The sequence below is a fragment of the Caretta caretta genome, chromosome 24, assembly GCF_965140235.1.
Source record: "Caretta caretta isolate rCarCar2 chromosome 24, rCarCar1.hap1, whole genome shotgun sequence".
In the NCBI taxonomy this organism is placed as follows: domain Eukaryota; kingdom Metazoa; phylum Chordata; order Testudines; family Cheloniidae; genus Caretta; species Caretta caretta.
In genome coordinates this window covers 11,045,726-11,054,302 of record NC_134229.1, presented here as the reverse complement: position 1 = coordinate 11,054,302, position 8,577 = coordinate 11,045,726, and positions in this window count along the sequence as shown.

Here is an 8,577-nt window from a genome sequence, read left to right as displayed (position 1 = left end):
CACGGCCAGCCCTAGTCGAGCTTGGCCTGGCCAGCAGACGGGGCCCGGAACACAATGCCCTTGGCATGAGAAACACCGAGAGCCTGGTACAGCTGGGATATCTGCCTCTGGCAGGGATCCTGCTGCAGCGAGGGCCACCTACCAGGACAGCTCCCCGGGATAGGTGTGTGGGGAGCAAGGGCTATTTTCTGTCCCTTTCCAATGCTGAGGTGGCTGAAGCCAGCAGCCCTAGGGGACTGATGGTTCCAGACTTGCCCAGGGCCAGACTATCATGCAGCCTTCCAGGCAGCTGTCCTGCCTGTGAAAGGACCATCACCGAGAGCCTGCTGTGGAGGCCATCGCCTTGAAATGGCTCTGAACCCCTTGCTCTGGCTCCAGGGAGCTTCCCAGCTTGCCCTAGCGTTGAGCACACGGCTTAGAGCCAGGGGGAGGGAGCGGGCGCAGGCCTATTTAAGAGGGGGAATTGCTCTGGGCCAGGGGACTGACCGCCACGTGTAAGAGGGGCTCACAGGAGCGCAAGGGCAGGACAGACTCTGCCCAGGCTGCACACCAACTGGGTGGAGCTCAGATGTAGGGGGTGTCTCTGAGTGTGTCCTAGATTTATTTTTCTTCCAAGGCTGCGTCACTCGAGGACTTTCAGTGTAAAGTCACGGTGGCTGGGGATAGTTCTCTGAAAACAACTGCTCAATGAGCAACAGCCATCAGAAAAGCCAACAGAAAGGGAGGAACCACTAGGAAAGCGATAGATAATGACAGAAAATATCAGGATGCTACTACATAAATCCCTGGTCTGCCCATGCCTGGAATACTGTGTGCAGATCTGGTCACTCCATCTCTGAACAGCTGCATTAGGATTGGAAAGACGGGGACTGGTCAGCTTGGAAAAGAGACAGTGAAGGGGGGATACGAGAGGTCTATACAACTGTGACTGGTGTGGAGAAAGTGACTAGGGACTGACTTACCCCTTCACATAACACGGGAACCAGGGGGTCACCCAGTGAAATGAATAGGCAGCAGGTTTAAAACAAACAGTACGGGGTACTTCACGCAACCCGCAGCCTGTGGAACTCATTGCCGGGGGATGGAGTGAACCCAACAGTATATCTGGGTTCAAAAAAGAATGAGATGAGCTCGTGGAGGTGAGGTCCATCAATGGCTATTAGCCAGGATGGGCAGGGACGCAACCCCATGCTCCGGGTGTCACTAGCCTCTGCCTGCCAGAAGCTGGGAGTAAAGCCAGGGGATGGTAATTGCCCTGTTCCATTCGTTTCCGTTAAAGCACGTAGCTCTGGCTGCTCTCAGAAGACAGGTTACGGGGCTAGGTGGCCCACTGGTCTGACGCAGGGTGGCTGCTCTTACGTGGTTCAGCAGTTCCCTCGCTCAGCCTGCGTTGTCCCATAAGGGGTTAAACTAGCAGCCTGGAGTGCTCACAGCTGGAGCAGAGGTCTGGGGGAGCATGTGAACGAGTGGGGGTTGGGGAGCGCGCAGGCGTTGCTTTCAGGGTGAGGGTGGCTGTGTTCGTGTCCTGAGGAAGGGTTCAGATAAGGAGTCTGGGGCTGGGAGTGTACCCTAAGCTCCCAGTGCTAGAAACACTGAGGGCTTTGCCCTGCCCCAGGTGCTTGAGGCCACCCAGCCACTGCGTTTGCCGCTGCCAGACTGGGGACCAGCCCGAGGACTGGACCAGTCTGTAACAGAAGATAGCCAGCAACCTGCAGGCCAGCCGCTTGGGGCTCTGTACCCACCTGCAGCGTGGATGCATCTCTCCTTCTCCTGCTGGAGGCTGCCACCTTGGTTTTGAGCTGTTTATCCATTTTGGGGTAACACCTAGGAGCCCCAGCTGTGAACCAGTACTGCATGGTGCCAGGCACTGTACAGACACACAACAGTGCCCCTGCCCCAAAGAGCTTCCGATCTAAGTACAAGATGAGATGACAGAGGGAGAGCGAGATGGGGGCACAAGGAAACAGACACTGTTGGTCAGCGTGATGGGCAGCGATCTCAGCTTGCCACGGTCACATTTTGCAGGAGTCACGGCAAAGGGGAGTTGTAAGTAGGGATTTGAAGGCTAATGAGAGCTGTGCAGATGCCTAAGAGGAGCTACTCCTGAGTGGGAGGAGAAGCCAGGAGAGGGGAGGGACGAGGGGGTGACCTGCTCAAAGTGAGGGGCTAGGGGAATGAGCAGCAGCGGTCTGAAGGGATATGACTGGGGCATGACTGTGCTTGCCAAGGCCAGCAAGTAACTGAAATGTGAGCTGCTGAGAGCCTGGCCGAGGGGTTTAGCTGGGTGGAGGAGAGGAAAGGCTGTGTCTTAGACATGTTCTGCAGAAAGGATCTGAAACTTAACCAGAGCCTGGCTGTGAGGAGCCAAAGCAAGGTCCAGATGATGGGCCTGATGCTGCCGGCGTCCCCTGGGTGTGAGTAAGGAGGTAGAAGGGAGGACTGGAGGCAGATCAGGAGCTCTGCTCTAGCCAGGTGGAGCTTGAGCTGGTGGCCAGACACCCCCGAGGAGATGTCGGGGCCAGACTGAGGTGGTGGTTTGGGTGGAAGAAGGCAGGGCTGGAGCCAAGCATGGGCCTGGGACGCGCCAGCAGAGAGATGGTCCTTGAACTTGTTTGTGGGTGAGATTTGATGCCCCTCGCACGTTCCCAGAACACTGGGAGCTCCGGCATGTCTTGGCATGGTGCAGGCCTGCCCATGCCAGCCTGAGGGCGGGTGCAAGCTCACGCTGCACAGGGGCAGAGTGGCTCCCTCGGCCAATACCAGGCAAAGCCACAGCACTGGCGGGGGGACAAGCCTCTCCAAGAGGTTTAATACCGGACGAGTGGCCCCTGCCGCAAACGCCCAACAAAGGGAGAGGGGAATGAACGTTTGACCACTGCCTCCTCCCTGTCTTCCTGAGAACCCACACGGCCTAGGGTGACACACCAGCAGGGAGGGCCCCCTGTCCAGGACTATGCTGAGGGAAGCAGCCCCGAAGGAGCCACCCTTGGGGAACCTGTAAAGGGTTCACTGCAGGGCAGCGCTGCCCAGAACAGCCGGCCCCAGCGTGGCTGGACTGTCAGAGAGGTGGCAGGCCCAGGACTCTGCTCCCCCAGTGCAGGGTGTGCTGTGCGGCAGTGTCTGTCTCCACCTTCCCCCTGGCAGCTCCGCAAAGCTGGGCAGGGTTGTGGGCAGACGAGCAATGGGGCTTTCATGGGAATGACCCCCCCCCCCGCACCGCCTAGGGGCAGGACCCCACAAGGACCCATGGCTCCTTCCATTACATCAGGAATGGAGTCAGTCTGTTCTCCCTGCCCTGGTGCTTCGGCTGCTCCTGCCCCAGCCTGCAGGGCTGGCGGGTTCCTGGCAGCCGGGTTCCTGGAGGCCCCCATGCAGCCAGGATCCTGGCTGCCCGCTGCTCCGCAGCCGCTGCCTGGGGAGGGCTCCTGTGGGCTGCGCTGTGTGTTGAAAAACCTGGTGCTGGTTGCCAGGAGTTAATTAGCCCTAGCTAGTGGGGAAGGGGAGGCTGTGATCTCGGGGGCCTGCATCCCTCGGGCTGCCCCAGTTGCTAAAGTACTGCAGCATGTTTATAGAAAGCCCGGCTTCCCCACGGCCCTCCGGGCTGCTTATTTCAGGCTCACGCAAGTTAAAAGGCAGCGGAGAGGCCTCGGGAGGGCATGGGGCACCATTCCTGCCCGCAGCACTTCACTGCCAGGCTATGAGGGGAGCCAGGCCCAGGGCAGGTGAACACAGTTCCACTATGTGTGCCAGCCCAGCGAGCCGCCTTCCCTGCCAGGAGAGGCAGGAATGGCCAGTAGCCTTTCGCCACGAGAGCTGTTTCTATGGGCTGCTGCTGTTCCTTCGCATGGGGCAATTTAAACAGGCCAACGCCCTGGATGGGGCCTCTGGGGGACCCCTCTCCAGCTCGATTGCCGGGGATCCAGCCCCTACATTAATATTACCCCAGAGTCTCAGGCATGACCCTGAAAAGCATTGTCAGCGTCATCCCCAGGGCTGCTCAGAGCGGTTCTCTGATGCAGCCTGCCAGGCGTGGAATGGGGCGTGTCATGGGCTCTGGTGCTGCCAGTAACTGGGACTCCTGGGTTCTCTTCATGGTTACAGCGGGGTCATGCTCCTCCCCACACCCCCAAGGGAGGGTGTGGTTTCCTTGGTGGGTGTAAAGGTCCTTGGCATTAGAGTGCTGGAGACATGCAGGGCTCTGTGGGGTTCCTCCCAGTGGGTCCATCTGGGCCGGCCCAGAGACTGAAATGGACAGGCCTGCTGCTCTCTGAGCAGGGTTCCTGTCAGGGTGACCAGACAGCAAATGTGAAAAATCGGGACAGGGGGTGGGGTGTAATAGGAGCCTAGAAAGAAAAAGACCCAAAAATCGGGACTGTCCCTATAAAATCAGGACATCTGGTCACTCTAGTTCCTGTCTGTGGTGGCTGCCAGGAGCAGCTGCCAGAGGGGATGGTGCAAGTCACATGTACCCGGGTCGTGTGAGCCCACAACAGGGCTGTGGCTGTTGGCACCTGATAGCAACCAGCTGAGGGCCTTTCCCAGCACCCAGCTGGCCTTCAAATGGGCCCCAAAGCCTTGTCCACGTGGGACTGCAGGGAAGGACTCTGAGAGCAGCGGCGCCTCAAAGCTCTCCTACAGGGACCTGTGCAAGGGGCAGGTGGGTCCTGGACCCCAAGCCCTTACCTTTAAGGCCAGGCCGCACTCGCAGGCGATGCCCGGATGGCCCTGAGCCCAGGTCGGGGCTAAGCTAACCCTGAGCTGGCTGCTGATCTGAGCGTGTAGCGTGTCCCTGGCTGGGGCAGAGCTGGGTGGTGGCTCAGGGTTTAGGCACCCTGTGCTCCAAGCGCCTGGTCACTAATCTGCTCTGCTGCTGAGGGGACGCGGGCCCCCTGGAAGCGGGGGGTCGGGGGGTGTCAGTTCCTCAAGCTGCTTGACTGAGCTCACGGGATCGGAAGCAGAGGCTTTTCTCTCCTCCGCAAGCCCCAGTCCAACCCCCAGCGCCCTGACTCAGCAGGTGGGGAATTGGGGTCACCTGATGAGTCCATATGTGTGACTGAGTTTCCCCGGGCACTGGGTACTGCTACGCACTAAGCCTACAGGGGAGGGTGGGCAACCGGTTGGGACGCAGCCCCTCAGCGTTTGGTACAAAGGCCCTGTCAGGAGCTGACTAGAGCCTAAGAATGGAAACAGAGAAGCTGGATGACAGCGGGAGTCTGAAGGCTGGTCTGGCCATTAACTGGCAGCCCAGGAGGAGGGTACTGGGGGGTTGGGAGGGCGGTACTGTGGGTAGTGGGGGTGATATGGGCCTGGGAGGGGGTATGGGGGGCTGGGAGGAGGTATTGGGGCAGTGGGGGGTGATACAGGGGCTGGGAGCGGTGCTACTGTGGGTAGTGGGGGTGATACGGGGCTGGGAGAGGGTAAGCAGGGTTGGGGCAGTACTGGGGGCAATGGGGGTGATGTGGGAGCTGGGGGGTATTGGAGGTGATACAGGGCTGGGAAGGGGTATTGGGGGGCAGTATTGGAGGCAGTGGGGGTGATACAAGGCTGGGGGGCTGGAGGGGACAGTAGGGGAGTGATACGTTGGCTGGGAGGGGGTATAGCGGGCTGGGGGCGCAGTACTGGGGCAGTGGGGGGGTGATACGGGGATGGGGTATTGGGAGGGGAGGTACTGGGGACAGTGGGGGAGTGATATGGGGCTGAGAGGGGGTATGGGGGGCTGGAGAGGTGGTACTGGGGCAGTGGGGGGGGATACGGGTGGGGGGTATTGGGAGGGGCGGTACTGGGAGCAGTGGGGGAGTGATACGGGGCTGAGAGGGGATATGGGGGGCTGGAGGGGCGGTACTGGGGCAGTGGGGGGTGATACAGGGCGGGGGAGTGTTGGGGGGTATTGGGAGGGGCGGTACTGGGGGCAGTGGGGGAGTGATGGGGGGCTGGAGGGGCGGTACTGGGACAGTGGGGGGGATACGGGGCGGGAGGGTATGGGGGGTATTGGGAGGGGCGGTACTGGGGGCAGTGGGGGAGTGATACAGGGCTGAGAGGGGATATGGGGGGCTGGAGGGGCGGTACTGGGGCAGTGGGGGGTGATACAGGGATGAGGAGTATTGGGAGGGGTGGTACTGGGGGCAGTGGGGGAGTGATACGGGGCTGAGAGGGGATATGGGGGGCTGGATGGGCGGTACTGGGACAGTGGGGGGGATACGGGGCGGAGGGGTATGGGGGGTATTGGGAGGGGCGGTACTGGGGGCAGTGGGGGAGTGATACGGGGCTGAGAGGGGATATGGGGGGCTGGAGGGGCGGTACTGGGGCAGTGGGGGGTGATACAGGGATGAGGGGTATTGGGAGGGGTGGTACTGGGGGCAGTGGGGGAGTGATATGGAGCTGACGGGATATGGGGGGCTGGAGGGGCGGTACTGGGGCAGTGGGGGGTGATACAGGGATGAGGGGTATTGGGAGGGGCGGTACTGGAGGCAGTGGGGGAGTGATACGGGGCTGAGAGGGGATATGGGGGGCTGGAGGGGCGGTACTGGGGCAGTGGGGGGTGATACAGGGATGAGGGGTATTGGGAGGGGTGGTACTGGGGGCAGTGGGGGAGTGATATGGAGCTGACAGGGGATATGGGGTCTGGAGGGGCGGTACTGGGGCAGTGGGGGGGATACGGGGCGGAGGGGTATGGGGGGTATTGGGAGGGGCGGTACTGGGGGCAGTGGGGGAGTGATACAGGGCTGAAAGGGGATATGGGGGGCTGGAGGGGCGGTACTGGGGCAGTGGGGGGTGATACAGGGATGAGGGGTATTGGGAGGGGTGGTACTGGGGGCAGTGGGGGAGTGATACAGGGCTGAGAGGGGATATGGGGGGCTGGAGGGGCGGTACTGGGACAGTGGGGGTGATACGGGGCGGGGGGGTATGGGGGGTATTGGGAGGGGCGGTACTGGGGGCAGTGGGGGAGTGATACAGGGCTGAGAGGGGATATGCGGGGCTGGAGGGGCGGTACTGGGGCAGTGGGGGGTGATACAGGGATGAGGGGTATTGGGAGGGGTGGTACTGGGGGCAGTGGGGGAGTGATACGGGGCTGAGAGGGGATATGGGGGGCTGGATGGGCGGTACTGGGACAGTGGGGGGGATACAGGGCGGGGGGGTATAGGGGGTATTGGGAGGGGCGGTACTGGGGGCAGTGGGGGAGTGATATGGGGCTGCGAGGGGATATGGGGGGCTGGAGGGGCGGTACTGGGGCAGTGGGGGGTGATACAGGGATGGGGGTATTGGGAGGGGCGGTACTGGGGGCAGTGGGGGAGTGATACGGGGCTGAGAGGGGATATGGGGGGCTGGAGGGGCGGGTACTGGGGCAGTGGGGGGTGATACAGGGATGAGGGGTATTGGGAGGGGCGGTACTGGGGGCAGTGGGGGAGTGATACGGGGCTGAGAGGGGATATGGGGGGCTGGAGGGGCGGTACTGGGGCAGTGGGGGGTGATACAGGGATGAGGGGTATTGGGAGGGGCGGTACTGGGGGCAGTGGGGGAGTGATATGGAGCTGACAGGGGATATGGGGGGCTGGAGGGGCGGTACTGGGGCAGTGGGGGGTGATACAGGGATGAGGGGTATTGGGAGGGGCGGTACTGGGGGCAGTGGGGGAGTGATATGGAGCTGACGGGATATGGGGGGCTGGAGGGGCGGTACTGGGGCAGTGGGGGGTGATACAGGGATGAGGGGTATTGGGAGGGGCGGTACTGGAGGCAGTGGGGGAGTGATACGGGGCTGAGAGGGGATATGGGGGGCTGGAGGGGCGGTACTGGGGCAGTGGGGGGTGATACAGGGATGAGGGGTATTGGGAGGGGTGGTACTGGGGGCAGTGGGGGAGTGATATGGAGCTGACAGGGGATATGGGGTCTGGAGGGGCGGTACTGGGGCAGTGGGGGGGATACGGGGCGGAGGGGTATGGGGGGTATTGGGAGGGGCGGTACTGGAGGCAGTGGGGGAGTGATACGGGGCTGAGAGGGGATATGGGGGGCTGGAGGGGCGGTACTGGGGCAGTGGGGGGTGATACAGGGATGAGGGGTATTGGGAGGGGCGCTACTGGGGGCAGTGGGGGAGTGATATGGAGCTGACGGGATATGGGGGGCTGGAGGGGCGGTACTGGGGCAGTGGGGGGTGATACAGGGATGAGGGGTATTGGGAGGGGCGGTACTGGAGGCAGTGGGGGAGTGATACGGGGCTGAGAGGGGATATGGAGGGCTGGAGGGGCGGTACTGGGGCAGTGGGGGGTGATACAGGGATGAGGGGTATTGGGAGGGGTGGTACTGGGGGCAGTGGGGGAGTGATATGGAGCTGACAGGGGATATGGGGTCTGGAGGGGCGGTACTGGGGCAGTGGGGGGGATACGGGGCGGAGGGGTATGGGGGGTATTGGGAGGGGCGGTACTGGGGGCAGTGGGGGAGTGATACAGGGCTGAGAGGGGATATGGGGGGCTGGAGGGGCGGTACTGGGGCAGTGGGGGGTGATACAGGGATGAGGGGTGGTACTGGGGGCAGTGGGGGAGTGATACAGGGCTGAGAGGGGATATGGGGGGCTGGATGGGCGGT